This window comes from Orycteropus afer, unplaced genomic scaffold (assembly GCF_000298275.1).
Source record: "Orycteropus afer afer isolate SDZICR_OR568_19922 unplaced genomic scaffold, OryAfe1.0 scaffold00078, whole genome shotgun sequence".
Lineage (NCBI taxonomy): Eukaryota > Metazoa > Chordata > Mammalia > Tubulidentata > Orycteropodidae > Orycteropus > Orycteropus afer.
In genome coordinates, this window is record NW_006921665.1 from 2,911,980 (window position 1) to 2,928,868 (window position 16,889).

Below are 16,889 nucleotides of genomic sequence, written 5' to 3' on the forward strand. Positions count from 1 at the left end.
CCCAAGGAGGGGTCGCTATGAGTCGGGGCCGACTCAACGGCACATAACAACAACAACAACAACAACCAGAAGAGCAAAGAAATCTGTCCTGGCAAAGTGCAGCCCGATTGCTCCTTAGAAGCAAGAATGGCCAGACTTAGTCTCACCGACCTTGGTCATGTTATCAGAGAGACCAGTTCCCGGAGAAGGATATCAGGCTTGGTGAAGTAGAGGGTCAGTGAAAAAGGGAACACTCCCAATGAGAGGGACTGACACAGTGCCTGCAAGGATGGGCTTAAGCATAGCAGGGATTGGGAAGATGGTGCAGGACCAGGCAGGGTTTAGCTCTATTGTACGCAGGGCCACTGTGAGTCAGAGCCAACTCAGTGGCACCTAACAACAACACAACATTTTCCTTGTAGCCTTTTAGAGTGGATCCAGACTTCCATACATCTTAAGTGCAAAGGAGAGCTATTTACAATGTCTACCAGTACCTCACTAAGAGCAGCAGAATCTGTCAAACGCTCCCCTTTATAGGCATTCAATTTTAATTCTCTTCACACAAAGTTTAATGCCTCAGGTTAGGTCACATTTGTCACTTTTTGACTTTTAATCACTTCAGCTTTTCCATCTCATTGGCAGGAGGAAGGAGGAGACAGGGAGAGGGACTGGTTCCATTTCTGCTCCCTTGGCCTCATTTTCAGCCCCGCCCCTCTCTTTCTTCTGCTGCTCTGGGTCTTACAACATCTCTTCTGTCTTCACTTAAGCCTTCATTTTCCTCACCTGTTAGCTTCTCACAAATCCTTAAAAAACAAAAACCAAACTCACTGCCATCAAGTCGATTCCCACTCATAGTGACCCCCACTGGGTTTCCGAGGCTGTAATCTTTATCGAAGTAGATTACCCCATCTTCCTTCCATAGAGCAACTGGTGGGTTTGAACTGTTAACCTTCCAGTTAGCAGCCAAATGTCTTATCCACGACACCACCAGAGCTCCCTCATTCATCCTTCCAAAAACCAAGCTCACTGCCGTTGAGTCGATTCGACTCATAGCGACCCCTCCTTGGGGTTCCAAGACGGTAACTCTATAGAAGTAGGTGCCCAGTCTTCCTTCTGAGGAGTGGCTAGTGGGTTTGACCAGCCTTCTGGTTAGTAGTCAAATGCCTTAGGCACTACGCCACCAGAGCTCCCTCACACTTCCTTAGTGTTTCACTAATAAAAACCAACCAAAGTTGATGTCTAACCAATTCCAGCTAGTGGTTCTAATCCATCCACAGGTGCCTGGGAAGAAAGATCTGGCAATCAACTTCTGAAACATGAGCCATTGAGAAGAACCCTGTAGACGGCTCTACTCTGACATGGTGTCACTAGCACCTCTTAGCATCTTCAAATGAGAACATACCATGTGAAAGTTCTTTGGAAACAAAAGCATTGATTCTACCTTAAACTTTTCATTATAACCTGTGAATCTGTTCCATGTCTGCAAGTGATGCTGTCTTCTGCCCGTTCCTCACTCCCATTCCCATGGACCATGAAGAGCTACCGACTCTACCTGACCTGGCAGAGCTGCCATTGCGTTGGGAGGTGCATCTCAGTTATGTGACTAATTCCCTCTGCCCTGGGCAGGGCCACACAGCCACCAGGACACCTGTGTCACTTTAGACCAGCCAAGCAAAGGGTCAGTAATGAACCAGCACCCTAGTGCTGACCATTGGTTCAGTCAATGTGAAAACATAATAACAAAGACACTTTCTGCAATCTTGTCTGTGACTGACATTGCTTGAGATCAAGGAAGGGTTTGCAAGCAGTTCACCTAGAAGACGCTTCTGGGGCTCACAGAGATGGGTCAGTTGTCGAGGTTTCCTGGCACAGGACACCAGAGAGAACCTGACAACTTGAATGAGCCACTCAGAAAAGCCCTGTTAAAGCTCCCCAGACTGGAAGGCATAGCCATCGACATAGATGCCCCACTTACATAGCACTTTTCATCTTCAAAGCCCAGCACCACAATTAAGCAATTAATAGGTCTGGTCATGTTTGCAGCTCTCCCAAAATGAAACTGTGGGACTCTGCTTTCCGTCCCAGAGATGTACTTTGTGTCAGGCCCAGCAAAGCCCCTGAGAAGACAGGCCAAAAAAAAACAAGTAAACCAATAATTCTCTGAGGTGAGTTCCAAAGGGCTTGGCAACGGGAAAGGAGCTTCCTAGAAAGGCCACCAGAGATTATGATTTGCTGCCCTCTTGAGGATATTTCTGAAAACAGCAAGTAAATGGAGCCACGCAACAGATGCGTCTTGCAAATGGGAAGAAAACACCCGTTTTAGTCTGAGGATGAGCATCTGGCACGCCCAAGATTTCTTAAAGATAGGAAAATGTTAACCCAGAGTTCCCCTCTTTTTAATCCAAACCTACAAGGACTTTGTTGCTATTGAGTTGACAAGTTCCATGGACTAATGCTTTCCAGATTAAATGAGTTGTTGTTATGTGCTGTTGAGTTGGCCGACTCAGCGACCCCTCCTTGGATTTCCGAGGCAGTATCACTACGGAACTAGATTGCCCAACCGTCCTTCTGAGGAGTGTCTGGTGGTTTGAACCGCCAGCCTTCTGGTTAGCAGTCAAGTGCCTTAGGCCCTACACTACCAGAGCGCTGAATAAATGAGAGTGCTCTTAAATTAATGGATGAAAACCCTTCTTCATATCATACCTCAGAGAACTAAAGGAGTATAACTATCCTCAATATTTATTTTTGATTTGGAAAATCCAAAGCAAGAAGGCTTTGAAGATATCAAGATCTGATTATAGTTCTAGGCTTGGTGCCGACGGGATACATTGGCAACTTTTGCAGTTATCTGCTCCATTTGCCTCTGATGCCAGTGGCCCAGCACAGTGCAAAGCCTCATAAAGCATGTGGAAAAGAGTGTCCTTCTCACCGCATTGACAAAATCAGAGTGCCAGAGCTGGGGGGCTGCCGTCCATGGCCTCACGACTCGGTCACCTCAGGGCTATAGAGGGCCTCAGTCCACAAGAGGGTCAGCTTACTGAAGTTGCCCATGAGGATTCTATGGTCTCTGTCTGTTTTAAAGGCCTTCTGGCCTTCATGTTCTTGTGGGTTAGTGCTCTGGGCTGATATGTCTAGGGACTTCTTGGTCTGGACAAAATTTTAAAAATAAATTAATGAATGAACAAATCAAAGACTTGCAACATGTGCGCACACGCATGCACACACAAAGTGCTGTAACGCTCTTCATTTAAGTTTTTGTTCTACAGAATTCTCAACCTGACCAGTCCTAGGTCATGGAAAATGAGCTGGGAATGAGCCTGTGGTGTTTCCCAAAGGCATGCCAAACAATGTCCTTGGAGAGAGGGGTCTAACTGAAACGGATCTTATGAAAGGAAAGGACCCCGGGGGTGGTGGGCGGGAACAGAGGTGTGGCTGCCTGGAGCTCCCACCTTTCCTTCCCTCAAGCACAGATGGATGAGGTGGTGAGGGCAGCAGAGGGGGCTTCTGTGCAGGGAAGCACAGAGATGCTAACAAAGGACACTCAAGACCCAGCCAATGGAAACAGTCATCTCATTTGCACCAGTCACTTCAGCCAGTGTTGCTGCCCAGACTTAGGTCAGCTAAGGGGCATCAAGTCAAAGGAAGGCAGCTCCTTACATCTGCTGATAGCTTCGCTCCTGGAACAGTCCGGTCCAATGACACCCAGATTGACCCAACTGCTCTCCCGGAAAGTCTAGTCATAGGATGATGCAGCCGCCCGTCATGGATTAGGCTGCCCAAAACCGCAGGGGAAAATGTCCAATAACCAAATCCTGGTAACCCCACCCTGTCTGTGTTACTCAGAGCTAGTTGGCTGAGGCCCAGGAAGCAGCCACGTTAGGCTGAAGTCTATCCAAATTAATTTTCAATTGAAAATGGAAAGAAGTCAAGCCAAGACAAACCCAGGGCCTGATTTATAAGCAATGGCTACGGGAAAGACATTGTTCTATGGGGGCCAAAGGTCAACCTCTGCCACTGGAGGGAGCATTGTACACAACCATGCCCCTGCTCAAATACCTTTTAAATGGAAAGGGGGGAAAAAACAGTTGCCATTCAGCTGATTCTAACTCAGGGTGACCCCATGTGTGTCAGGGTAGAATGGTGCTCCAGAGTTTTCAGTGGCTGCTTTGTTGGAAGTAGATCACCAGGCCTTTCTTCTGAGGTGTCTCCAACCTTCCAATTAGCAGCCAAGCATGTTACCCTTTTACACCACCCAGAGACTTCACCTTTCATATAGAAATTCTTTGACAATGTCATTACTCAATGACAAAGTCACTATGATGTTCCTCATTTTATAGATGAGAAAACTGAGGTACAAATAGACTAGGAGACTTGTATAAGCTGTCACGATAAATGGTGGGGCAGAGTTCCACCCCATACAGTCTGCTCCAGAATCCATGCCCTTGGCATCTGCGTGCAGTGCTTCTGACCATGGTGAAAGGCCATGCAACTGGAAGTGTTATCTGGAGATTGAGGAGGGAACACAGTCATACAGACATGACCATGGCAGTCCTGGGCCATTGCTTTTGTGGAGAATCCTCAGGTTCTCCAATAGGCTGCCATGGGGAACACTAGGAGAGCAGTGACATCCCACACACCACGGAACTTGGGTCACCTATGCCAGAGGAGAAGCAATGGTGGTTCAGAGGTAGAATTCTCACCTACTAACCAACATTCACTTTTACTCTTTTCCTGGAGGGAGATAAGGAAGGCCTGGAGGACAATCAAACTTTGCTACCAGAGAAGAGAGACTTCAAGGGGAGAATGCCCTGTGGTTGATACTGAACTCCACAGAGGGATTAAGGCCCATGAACACAGTGTGGAGAGCTCCAGGAAGAGGAGTAGGGTGGGGAGCTGTAGCTGTCACTGGTCCTAAAGACTGTTGTATGGTCAGACATGAGCTCTAGGTAGGGGCCCTCACTGAGTTCTGGGACCACCACATAGCCCTCCTCTGTGTGACCCACAGCCACTGCCCCACCCAGGGAAATAAGGCCAAATCTGGAACATATCTGGAAAAATATGAGCACAATTTGTTGTTGTTAGTTGCTCTCAAGTCAACTCCAACTCATGGCCACCTAATACATAACAGAACAAAATGGTGTCAGGTCCTGTGGCATCTTCATCATTGTTGGTATGTCCATTGTTTTGGCTATTGTGTCATTTTGTCTCATGGAGCGTTTCCCTAGTTTTTGCTCATCCTCTACTTTACCAAACATGATGCCCTTTTCTGGTGGCTGATCTTTCCTGTAAGCAAGACAAAGTCTCTCTGTCCTCACTTCTGAGGAGCATTCTGATTGTATTTCTTCTAAGACTGACTTGTTCATTCTTTTCATTTCAGTCTATAGTATATTCAATATTCTTTGCAGCATCAATTGTGTTCACAGTTGGTAGCCTCTAAAGTTCCTTGTAGACAAAGGTATATTAGGGCCATCTGGTTTCCCAATCCCACCACTGGACATGCTGCCCGGCCCTGAGAAAACAGTCAACAAATGCCCATTGAAGAATGGAGTGGGTCATCTTGCCTATTGGCCCAACTCTGGGGCTGCTCTTCAGGATCAGCTTGGGGGTTGCAGGAACAGAGCAAGTTTTGTGGGACACCATGATGGACATTAGAAGACAGAAGCAAGCAGAGCCAGCTGCCTCTAAGGGGAGATTTCCAAAGTGTGAAGTAGGTGAAGATGAGGGTGATTCCTGCCCCTGAGAATCACAGGTACCCACAGGAATTTGCTGAACCTGCTGCACAGAGGTTATCCAGATCAGGTTCATAAAGTATTATGAGATATTGACAGAATGTCACATAGACCTGAGTTTGAGTCTTGACTTTGCCACATACCAGCCATAAGCCTTCAGACAGAAAGTCCAACTTCCCAGTAGTACAACTGCAAAGAAGTGTCTTCCTCAGAGGATTTGGGTGGGAATCTTATGAGAAACTAGAAAATGCCTGCCACACAATCCATAGTTTTTCAGCTCTTTGTGTCCATGGCTTTTCCCCCTTCTGTGGGAGCCATGGAGTCCCTGGGGGGCACAAACGGTTAATGCACTCAAGCTGCTAACCAAAAGGTTGCAGTTCAAATCTACTCAGAGATGACTGGGCATAAAAGCCAGGCAATCTACTTCCAAAAAAATCAGCCATGAAAAACCCTTCGACACAGAGTTCTGCTCTGACACACATGGAGTTGCCATGCGTTGGAGTCAACTCCGTAGCATCTGGTACTGGTGGAAGCCATAGTGTCAAGAATCTGGATGGACAATTATTTGGGGAAGAAAAGTATTTAAGAGCAAAGGAGGTAATCAGAATCCCAGAACAGCCAAGCTGGAAGGAACCTGAGAGATTTTTTTAGCTCAATTGTTTTCAGTTATCATATATGCAGACTTATCTGGGAAGCTTACTAAGAAAAACAGACACCTGGTTCTCATCCTCAAAGAACATGATTCAGAGAGTGTGAGGTGGGAGTGGGATGTGGGGTTTTTAACAACCTTCCACCTCTCAACCTCCCAAAGTGATTCCAATGCAAATGGCCTGAGGACAATGCTCTAGAAGAGCCTCATTTGGCAGGTGAGACCTCTCAGGTCACCAAGTTGTGCTCAGGACTGAGACAAGCCTCCAAAGTCCTCATCCAGGGTCCTCCTGAAGCACCAGAGCAAACATCTTTCTGGATTCTTGGGTAAGAGTAAACTTGAACCTTATACGAACTCCAGCCTTGCTGGGGTCCTGGAATCAATCTTCACTATTCCCACATACCCTCAGGGGCTGCTTGACAATAGTCTATCATCATAAAAATAAAGACTGTGTGTAAAGCCATGGATGAATCACTTTCACAAATATCACTTTATGTCATCATTATTGATATGATTAGCTGGCATCAAGTCAGCTCCAACTCATGGTAATGCCATGTACAATGAAATTAAACACCATCCAGTCCTGCTCCATCCCTATGATCAGTTGCACATCAGACAATTGTAATCCATAGGGTTTTCATTGGTCAATTTTTGGAAGCAGATCACCAGTCATTTCTTCCTATTCTATCCTAGTCTGAAGGCTTGGCTGAAACAAAGCATCATAGCAGCTGTAAGCCTCCACTGACACATACCTTCATGAGCAGCTGACTGCTCATGAAGTGAGCGCATTAGTTGGGAATTTCATCTGGGTTTCCACATGGGAGGCAAGAATTCTACCACTGAACCATCAATGTCTCATATGTAATTGCTATAGATACCTTGAAAAGTAGGTATTATTATGACCTTCAATTTTCAAAATAAAAAAAAAATTGACAATAAAGTGACTTGCAAGATCTCTTAGAAAATAATTTAATACCAATAGTGACCACCATCGTTTTGAGGGTGGAGGGAGGAGGGTTGATAGAAAAAATGGATTGGGGGAAGAACTGGGACAGTTGTATATATCTCTAGGCTCCTGCAAGTGGTGCTCAGGACTCTAGGACAGGCCCCAGGACTATAGCCGGCTGCTCTGCCTGGCTCTCAACTGGAATGCCCAAGTAAGTGGAAGAGAACTCCAGAATCTTCCCCAAGGTTTGCGGACACAGGCTGTGGCATGCCCACTGCTGGAAAGAGGCCACTGCACAAAAGCATTGGCAAGAGCGAGCACCTTACCTGGCTCAAGTTTGCTACAAAGGACCAGAGGGTGCAATATTCTTCATTTAGAGGAGTTGCATAGCAGAGCATGGAGAGATGCAGAGTGGCCAACATCAGTTTGGCATCTGCTTGCCCTGGTCCCCCAAGCTTTACAGGCTTGGAGGAAACCTTGAATGCTCAGATGTTGTTGTTATTGTTAGTTGTCACGGATTCTTCAACTCATGGTGACACCGTGTACTACAGACCACAATGTTGCCTGGTTCTGTGCCATCTTTATGATTGCTGGTGTGTTTGAGTCCATATTTGTGGCCACTGTGTATTTTGAGTACCTTCCAATCTAGAGGACTCATCTTCCATCACTGTTTCAGATAATCATCTGTTGTGGGCCATAATGTTTTTGTTCTGGTTACCTAGTGCTGCTCTGACAAGAATATATACCACAAATGGGATGGCCTTAACAAACAGGAGTTTATTCTCTCACAATTTGGAGGCTTTAAAGTCCAAGTTCAAAGTGCCAGGCTATAGGGGCTGGGTAAAAGTCCCTCAACCTTGGGGTCCAGCTCTGCCTCCTGCTCCCGGCCCACTGGAGCTAGAGGCATTTCTTCACTCAGACAGCTGCTGGCTGCTGAGGCTGAGAAGCCCCAAGGTTACTATTAAGTAAAAAGGTACAGTCTTGATGTTACCAAACCACATGGCAGGCCATTAACTTGGGTCCACTGTAAGTCCCAAGGTAGGCAGAGCATAACAGGCTGCTGAGCAATGACACAGCTACATGCAGAGTCCAAGTGTGCCATAGGCTAGAGACCATTCCCCAAGGGTTCTGCTTATATACAGGAAGCAGATCACATTCCCTAAGAAAGCTGCTTAGCTGCTCACAGTAGATTCCACCATGGAGTTGATTACCAGTCTCATAATGGGGAATTCTACATCCAGCTGCCAAGCCACTCAACCAGGCCCAGCCAAGTTGACACACAAAATGAACTACCACATTTTTCACTGGCTTATTTTCAGAAGTAGATCACCAGCCCTTTCTTCCTAGTTTATCTTAGTCTGCAGGTGCCACTGCAGCCTGTCCACCATAGATGAGAGTGCTGGTATTTGAAATGCTGGTGGCATTGCTTCCAGCATCGCAGCCACACAAAAGCCATCACAATATGATAAACTAATGGACAGGTGGTCTCTCCCTGAGTGCCACAGTATCCCAATACAGGGAGGAAGATAATTTCATTGATCCCCATTTTTCAGATAAAAGTATAGGCATTCAGAAATGTTATGGTTTTCCTAAGATTGCTGATCTGGTAGCCTGGTGACAGGTAACTCAGAACCTGACTCCCTGACTGCAGATGCTGCTGGGATCCATGGGCTAGTTGAGGGGGCAGATGGCCAACAATCTGAATATTGACTTGACTGGTGGAAATGGCAGAGTGGAGTCCTTGACAACATCCTCCCTCCACCACCTAGCTGGGCAAGCATCTGGTTTCTTCTCGATGCTTTGCTATTTACTCTCTTGCCCTTCCCTTCAGCACTGGTGTCCATAGTCTATAGCATAATAATTGCTCCTTTGAAATGTACATTCAGGCAAGAAGACAAACAGTGGAAATTTGGTAATGGATCAATGCCTCTCATCATTCTTGATGCCCCTACATCATGCATCAGAGGACACTTCAATGCAAGTGATGATAATAGAAAGTCAACAAGTTCACTCCAGGATAGAAAGGGTATCTGACATTAAGGGCATTGAGAAAAAGCAGGACCTCAAAAAGAATCCATCTCTGGATGGTCCTAAAGCTGATGTGACTGAGAGGAGCAGAATTGGGAAAGGACAAGGTGGTCTTCAAGGACAATAGAAGAGGGCAGAAGATAGAAGGGAGGTGACTGAAAAGAATCAGAGGTTTAACAGTGGGTGCTCTTTGGTACGAGAGACTGCCAACATCTAGATACAGGCACTGGCTCCCCCAGACCCTGGACAAAGGAGTGACTTCCTCTGGGAAGCAGTGGGCAGGCACATATTGATGACATTGCTCATTGTGACCCTCATGTTCATAATTCAAGCATTGCTAATGAAGTCCAAAGGCTGCCACTTCAAGATAGTTAATAATGGATGGTACGATTAACCTATTTCAAGGACAGGGATGAATTGCACCCCTTTAACGAAATGTAATCTAGGAAGTGTTGGACTGGGAGCACTTCAGTGAGTAGAGACCACTCTTTATTCTTCTTTGTATCCACAGGGCCTAGCCATGGTATCTAGACAATTGGATGGATGGATGGATGGGTGGGTGGATGGATGGATAGATGGATGGGTGTATGGATGGATGGATGATTGGTTGGATAGGTGAATTGGTGGATGGATGGGTGGATTGATGGGTGGATAGATTGATAGGTTAGTGGATGGATGAGTGGATGGGTAGATGGATGAATGGGTGGATGAAAATATGGATGGAGAGTTAGATTGATAGTTGGGTGGGTAGATGGATGGATAGGTAAATGTTGGATGAGTGGATGGATGGATGGATGGATGTTGTTGTTGTTGTTGTTAAGTGCCGTTGAGTGGTTTCCGACTCATAGCAACCCCATGCACAGCAGAACGAAACACTGCCCGATCCCACGCCAGCCCCACAATCCCTGCTATACTTGAACCCATCATCACAGCCACTGTGTCAATCTATCTCGTTGAAGGCCTCCCCCTCTTTCGTCGACCCTCCACCCTAACAAGCATGACATCCTTCTCCAGGGAATGGTCCCTTCTTACAACATGACCAAAATAGGTGAGATGAAGTCTGGCCATTCTTGCTTCCAAGGAGCATTCTGGCTGCACTTCCTCCAGGACAGATCTGTTAGTTCTTTTAGCAGTCCATGGTACTTTCAGCATTCTCCGCCAGCACCACAACTCAAAAGCATCAACCCTTCTTTGGTCTTCCTTATTCATTGTCCAGCTCTCACATGCATACGAGGTGATTGGAAATATCATGGCTTGTGTCAGGCACACCTTAGTCCTCAAGGAGATATCCTTGCTCCTCAGCACTTGAAACAGTTCCTTTGCAGTTGACTTTCCCAATGCTATGCATCGTCTAATGTCCTGACTGCTGCTTCCATTGGCAGGATAGATGGATAGAGGCCTGTATTGATAGGTAGATGGGTAGGTGGATCAGTGGGTGGATGGCTGGATGGTTGGATTGGTAGATGGATATGTGGGTGGATGGGTGGGTAGAAGTTAAGGGTCCACTGGATTTTTTTTTTAATAAAACAAATCAAATTCTGTTTAGATTTGTTTTGATAATGGATTTAACAATATCTAAGATTCCTCTAGGAGCTCTGGTGGCATGGTGCCTAAAGCATTTGACTGCTAACCAGAAGGCTGGCAGAGTGGCCACCAGCCACTCCTCAGAAGGAAGATTGAGAAGTCTACTTCCATAGAGATACTGTCTCAGAAACCCATGGAGGGGTCGCTATGAGTAGACTTGACTTGATGGAAGTGAAGATTCCTCTAAGAAGGTCTGGTGGTGCAGTGGTTAAGACATTTAGTTAATTAAAAGGTTGGTGGTTCAGACTCACCAATTGCTCTGAGGGAGAAAGATGAGGCAGTCTGCTTTCTTAAAGGTTTGTTGTTGTTGTTGTTATGTGCTGTCAAGTCAGACCCAACTCATAGTGATCCCTCCTTGGGTTTCCGAGGTGGTAACACTACGGAAGTAGATTGCCCAACCTTCCTTCCGAGGAGTGGCTGGTGGGTTTGAACCATGAGCCTTCTGGTTAGCAGTCAAGTACCTTAGGCACTACGCTACCAGAGCTCCCTCTTAAAGGTAGTTTACTGCTTTGGAAATCCTATGGAGCAGTTCTACACTGCCCTGGTCACTACAAGTAGGATTCAACTCAATGGCAGTGGTTTTGGTTTTTAGGGTCCCTCCATTCTCTGTCATTTTATGTTTTTATTCTTATAGAACTATGAGCTGTCCAGGACCCCAGAGCTGATTTGTGGGGTTCTAAATGATTAGCTCTAAATGATTTATAAATAAGAAATTAATAAACACTGCCTTTGAGCAGTTTAGTCAGCAAAGAAGAGAAGGTATTAATGTGTTAAGTGTTCTTCACCCTCCAACCTCTTAAACAATACTGACACCAACTGTCCCTCCCATGCTGTCTTTACTTCTCTGTTAGGTTTGATAATTCGTTTCAATTGCCACACAGAACTCACTGACAATACTCACAATTAGAGGGTTATTAGGGAAGTAATAGATCACAATTCAGGTTTAAGAGCACTCGGAATACAATTTTTTCTGATCAGGACAGCTTTCCCTTGGTCATGCCTCTCTCTGGCCCTCAGCCTCTCAGCCTGGCTTCTACGCTGCTAAGACAAATGCTTTTAGCCCTTCTGAGCCTTCTCTGCCAGCAAGCCTCCTGTCCAAAGACACTCATTTTTTTTTTCGCTCCATGGTCTAGCATGCCTGCTGCTCTGTCTCATGCCAGTCTCTTGGTTATGCTGCCTCTGTTGCCACTGTCTCTCTGCCACAATCTCAGCACAAGCTTGGGTCAAAGGACACACTTCACTACAGGCTCTTCTCTGTCTTGATGTTAGTGAAGTCCCCCCTTGTGCCTCTGGGAGGGTTCATTTTAAGCCTGGTGAAATTGCAAAGCTAACCAATCTTCACATTAAGCATAGTGCCTAAGGCACTTGACTGCTCACCAGAAGGCTGGCGGTTCAAACCCACCAGCCACTCCTCGGAAGGAAGGTTGGGCAATCCTACTTCCGTAGTGATACTGCCTCGGAAACCCAAGGAGGGGTCGCTATGAGTCGGGGCTGACTCGATGGCAAACAACAACAACAACAACAACACCTTATTTGCATAGTCCCACCCCTACAAAGGGGGCATATACCTTATTCACATTATTAGCAAGCTAATATTGTTGGGCCACAAGTACCTTACATTTGCACAGTCCCACGTAGACATCTGGTGGGAGTCACAAAGACCATGGCTAGGAGAGCCATACAAAGTAATTCACTGCACCACAGGTCTGCTGCCTCCCTGGTCTCCAGAGTCCTGAACTGAGACATAGGGATTGGGAAGGATGGCATGGTGAGGTCAGGGTATACTGAATTTAGGGAAGACAACAGAGAAGAAATGACAGGGAAATGCTCACTGAGCCTGATCTCACACCTTTGCCAGCAGATTCAGGAAGATGAGGTATCCACGCATCAAAATCTTCTCATGTGAAACCTCCAGACTGAGTCAATATTTGAATAAGGACCATTCAGGCATCATGACAAATGGAGCAGGGAGAATTGAAGGAAGACAACCTCCAAATAGGCTCAGTTTGCAAAGTAGAGCACACTGCCTTCTGTGAACTTGACTTCTGCCTGGGCTCTTAGCTCGCCTGGGGGTCAAATTTACTCCTCTGCATTTTAAATGATGGATGGCAGTAAACAGTCCATTCAGCTGTCTCTCCGTGGTAATCAGATAGTAAACATCAGCTTGCTCTCCCAGATTTTGCCTTCTTGTGCTTGAGAAGGCAGATATATGACTCTTTAAATTTAGGGGGAAATGGGAAATATAACAGGAAGTAAACACTTTCCATTTCCTCCACCCATGCATGTAGAGATCATGCCACCAAATGGTGAAACTCATAAGTTGTCCACAGATTCGTTGATTCCTAATTAAGGAAATAATGTATTTGTCAGGGACTAAAACAATTTGAAAGTCCCTTTTTCTACATAACTTCATAAGTTTTTTAAAAGTATTCAAAAGACATGAGTGCTATGATTCTTTGTGCTAGCTATCACATTGCCTCCAAGAATTTAAACCTCCAGGGACCCAGCCAGCTGTCTAACTCTACTGAGATGGGAAAGCCGAGAAGGAAACATTTCAACCAGGCCTTGCTCTGCATCCCATGCAGCATCATTAGGAACTCTCAGCACACTTTTAAATAAACCACCAGAGCCCTGGTTTGGTTTGGGAGCACAACTGATTGACACAGTGCAGAGTGAATATTGAGGAAGCACTCACAGGGTAGACCTCACAGCCTGTACCTGGGGTGCAGGAAGCATACATTGATTTGAAATGGAAGATACTATTTCTGAAAATACCAGATTTCTTTGTAACAAAATTATCCTTTGACAAGCAGAGACATCCAAGGAATATTGTCTTCACATAGAAGAAGATATCTGCGGGCTTGGGCAGGACAATGATTGGTTGGATATTATTGGAAATGACAAACAGGTAAGATGAAGGTGTCAGTTTCATGGTTTTTTTGTTTTGGTTTGGTTTTGGTTTTTAAGGAGATGAAAGCAGAATAATTATTGTTTAAATCTTGTTTCTTAAACATTAAATAAAACACCAGCTACCATCAAGTTGACTCTGATTTATGGTGACCTCGTGTATATCAGAATAGAACTATATTCCATAGGGTTTTCAATGGGTGATTTTATGGATCTCCAAGCCTTTCTTCCAAGGTACCTCTGAGTGGACTTGAACCTTCAAACTTTCGATTAGCAGCCAAGTGTGCTAACTGTTTACAACACCAGGGACTCCAAAAATATGACTGTTGTTGATATTGAGTTGACTCTGATTCACGGTGACCACATGTGCACCAGAATGAAATATTGCTCAGTCTCGTGCAATCTTCATAATCGCTGCTATGGTCAAGTCTACTGTGGCCACTGTGTATTTTGAGCACCTTCTAACCTAGGGCCTCATCTTCCAGCAGTGTATAGGACAACAATATATTATGCTGGGTTCCATGGAGTTTTCATTGGCTATCTTTAGAAGTAGATTGCCAGGCCTTTCCTCCTAGTATGTCTTAGTCTGAAAACTCTGCTGAAACCTGTTCACCATGGGTGACCCTGCTGGTATTTGAAATACTGGTGACATAGATTATAGGAACATGCCATCTACCACAGTACCACAAACTGACAGCAGTGGAGTGGAAAGATATGAATAAATACTCAATATTACACTGAGATTGAAAAATACACAGATTTGGTAACATATTCAGTGGTAGAAGCTGGAGGGAAATAGGCACCCTTACATGTTGTCAGAGGCAGTGTAAATTGGTGCAATCCCTTCAGAGGGCAATTGGGCAAAATTTCAAACCCACATGCCCTCTGACCATCTGTTCATTTTCTAAGAATTTATGCTACAGAGACTCTTGCACATTTGTGCAATGACACACATCCAAGATGATTCACTGCAGCTTTGTTGATGATAACAAACAATTGGAAACCAACCCAGCTGTCCATCCAGAAAGGATTAGTTAAATAAATTATGGTACATCCAAACAATCAACTGCTATGCGTTCATCACAAAGAACGAGGAAGTCCTCCATGTGCTAATAGGAGACAAAGGTCTAGAACGTTTTGTTAAGTGAATGAAAAACAAGGTACAGGATATTGTGTATAGAATATTACCTTCTGTGTAACAAAGAGAGGAGATAGAATGTGTATTGTGCTGTCACTGAGATACAATCATCCTAGAAAAAGACATAGGAAACAACAAACAAAAATGTTTGCTGTGGGATATTGGAGGACTTCTTGCAAGATGGCAGAATAGGCAGGCAAGGTACAGACCCTCTGAAACAAAGATCGTTAGGGAGGGCATGGGATGGGAGAAGAGCTGAGCTCATGGGAGATGAGAAAGAAGAAAGGGAAACACATTAGTGTTTTAGATTTTTGAGCAATATAAATATATTGTACTTTGAACATTTTAAATTAACAAACTTGTCTGTCTTATAGAAAATGTCCAGAACAGGCAAATCTATTAGAGACAGAAAGCAGATGAGTGCTTGCCAGGGGCTGGTGGTGCAGCAATTAATTCCTCAGCCGCTAACTGAAGGGTCAGCACTTTGAACCCACTAGTCTCTCTGTGAGAGAACAATGTGGCAGTCTACTTCCATAAAGATTTAACAGCTTTGGAAACCCTACAGGGTCATTATAAGTTGGAATTGACTTGATGGCAATGGGTTTGGTTTGGGGGCTTAGAGGGAATGAGAAGTGAATGCTTAATAGGCACAAGGTCTGTTTGGGGATGATGAAAATACTCTGGAACTAGATAGTTCAGACAGTTTCACAACAGTGAATTAATGGTAAATTGTATGTTATATGTATTTTACCACACACAAACACTTACCAAAAAAACCTGTCTGACATGAGAGCCACATTTCAAATTTCACAGACCCTGCTTTGGAAAGCATTTTTAATTTAAGAATTTCCCCCTCTGCTCTTAAACTAAAACTCAAGGAGAAGCTCTGAGTTCATACAGGAGCCACTAAAGACTGTTTCCAAGGTCTCACTCACTCTAAAAACACTGGAGTGCAAATATTTGTTCCTGCTCTGGGCATAAAACTTCTTCACGAACACTTGAAAGGCATAGGCTCATAAACCAAACAAAAAACCAAACCCATTGCCATTGAGTTGATTCTGACTTATAGTCACTGAGTTGATCAGTAGTTAAAACCCAGCAAGTGAATGAGAGGGGTGGAAGGTTGAGGAGTTTCATCAGCATGTTCCTGAGATGCTGGACATCTGAGAAAGTGAGAATGTAAAGCCATGTGTGCAACACGTGATCCAAATCCCAGGATTGTCATGGGAAGCAGAGGAAAATGTGGCTTCCCCAGAGTGGAAGAGTGCCTAGGCAACCAAACATACAGACCCAAAGACAAGATTGCCTTTATTTTTAGGGAGGTTAGTGCCCATCCGTCCAAGTGCCCAGTGTGCCCGAGTCTGTGTCCATACACCTAACTCTCCGTAAACTCCCCATGAGACCACTGGTTCATGACTGGTTACTAGGTTACATGACCAGATGATTACCATATTTTTTTACACAAATAAAGTGCATGTTATGTTCTTTTGCAAATGATGCAACCCCTTTGCACATTAGTTAACTATGTGCACTATGCATGTTATGTGTGAAAAATACGGCATTGTTAATTAAACTAATTGATGGGTTAGGAATAGAACTGGCCAGTTGGACGTGGGATAATCGTTCAGTAGCAGGGTTCCTGCCTTCCATGTGAGAGACTCAGGTTTGAGTCCCAGTCAATGTACTTCATGTGCTTCACCCATCTGTCAGTGGAGGTTTGTGTGTTGTTATGGTACTGAACAGGTTTCAGTAGAGCTTCCAGACTAAGACAAACTAGAAAGGAGGGTCTAGAGATCCACTTCCAAAAATCAGCCAAAGTGTAGTCACTTCTTGGTCACAGCCAGCTACCCAGAGGGACCAAGTAGTTGAACCTGCAGGCTTGGGACCATAGTCATAGGGGACATCAAGCTCAATTGGCATAACATACTA